The 1,935-nt window shown below is 27.1% G+C and overlaps 1 non-coding gene across 1 annotated transcript; it reads left to right on the forward strand.

Annotated features, from left to right (window-relative positions):
• Positions 1 to 656: 656 nt before the first annotated feature.
• LOC144252211 (U6 spliceosomal RNA) lies at positions 657 to 761 on the forward strand. The gene has a single exon (XR_013342927.1). It is a non-coding gene; the product is annotated as a U6 spliceosomal RNA (small nuclear RNA).
• The last annotated feature ends 1,174 nt before the right edge of the window (positions 762 to 1,935 follow it).

Below are 1,935 nucleotides of genomic sequence, written 5' to 3' on the forward strand. Positions count from 1 at the left end.
TTTGGAGTGTTTAAAAGAATTAAAACATTTGTAACTTTTATTGTGGAAGTTCAAGGCACTGGTTGATTTATAAAAACAAAAACCATCAGCAGAAGATACAAATGAGAAATAGTTGTATTCAGTAGTTACAAGGTGAGAAAAAGAAGTATGATTCTAAATAAGAAGAGTACTTCTAAACATGGTATAAAGACTCACTCTTGATTCAACTTTAAAAAAAATTCCTATGTTGATTTTTTAAATAAAATAAATTCTCATTGCTTACACAAGTAAGACTTCAAATAGAAAAAAAGAGGTTCTGTTTAACTTACAATAATATATGGTATTTAAAAATGGAATATATAATTTAAATATTACAAATAACAAAGGCTTAATCTGTCAGTACAAATTGCAATTTCTAGATTTTTTAATTCATTTTAACACATTAGAAAAATATTAAATTCAATAATTTTTTTTGTAACAAAATACTTTTAAAGTAAGAAAAAGTTGTAAAAAGTTATAAACTTTAGCAACTCAACTTTGTTACTTGCCTTTTCCTGTATGTTATACAATGTGTGAATGCATTGTGATGTTGCCAAGTTTGTGTATCTTTCTTGTCACTTTAAAATTTGTAAAGCTGTTTTGCAATATATGCTCACAAACAAAGAATTGAGGTTAATGCTCATTTCAGCAAAACATAAGCTAAATTTGATATCATACAGAAAAAATTAACATCACTCCTGCATAGAGAAGACAAGCAAATTCATGATGTTGTCCACATTTTTTAGAGAGAAGAAGAAAAAAGATCTCATCAAAATGGAAGAGAAACTCCAGAGGGGAGGACAAGTGTGGTATTGAGGAATGAAATTGACCAAATAATTTTATGTGCATGTATGCATATGTCATAATGAATATCACTAATATGCATAATTAGTATACATTGGTGAAAATTGTTAAGTATTAGGGAGTTTATTTCTTATCTTCTAGTTTTTCTAACTGTCTCTCATGGATAAAAATAGAATTGATTACTTCAGATAAAGATGTAATTAGTTAAAAGTATTTTAGATGGCTCTTACTATAACATAAAAAATGTATGAATGCATAAGATAATGGATATGGTTTGTCTATTTCTTAAGAAAATAATTGAAGTTCATTTATATAAAAATTAACATATTTTTTTTTAAAAAAAATTGTTTGTAGAGTCCTGTATCTATTAAAGCTATAATTATGATTTACGAATAATATACATTTAAATAATAAAATATTGACATTTAACTAATTGTATTCCATATGAATATATTTACTAACAAGTTATTTTTTCTAATTTTTACTATAAAATATTTCTAGATAATATTAAAAAGTATAATTCATATTTGCTTCCATGTAATATTATAATTAATAAGAAAACAAAATTATACTTTTTAATGTATTTTTTTATTTATATGTGACAGCAGAAGGCATTACAATTCTTATTATACAGAGAGAGCACAATTTTTCATATCTCTGGTTGTATACATAATATATTCACACTAATTTGTGTCTTCATACATGTACTTTGGATAGTAATGATCACATTTCACCATCATTAATAACCCCATGCCCTCTCTCTTCCCCTCCAACTCCTCTGCCCTATCTAGAGTTCATCTATTCCTCCCATGCTCCTGCTCCCTATCCCACTATGAATCAGCCTCCTTATGTCAAAGAAAACATTCTTCAGCATTTGTTTTTTTGGGGTTGGCTAACTTCACTTAGCATTATCTTCTCTAACTCCATCCACTTCCCTGCAAATGCCATGATTTTATTCTTAATACTCTTTAAATATTCTTAAAAAAGGAAGTTCCCAATAATGTGAGTTCAAAGGTTCTGATTTCCTAATCACTGTTTGTCCTACACAATGTTTTTTTAATTTTACTTGTCCTACATATAAGCTCAAATAAGAAGTATTCCTTAAGAGACCTT

The sequence above is a fragment of the Urocitellus parryii genome, unplaced genomic scaffold (genome assembly GCF_045843805.1).
Source record: "Urocitellus parryii isolate mUroPar1 unplaced genomic scaffold, mUroPar1.hap1 Scaffold_37, whole genome shotgun sequence".
Taxonomy (NCBI): domain Eukaryota; kingdom Metazoa; phylum Chordata; class Mammalia; order Rodentia; family Sciuridae; genus Urocitellus; species Urocitellus parryii.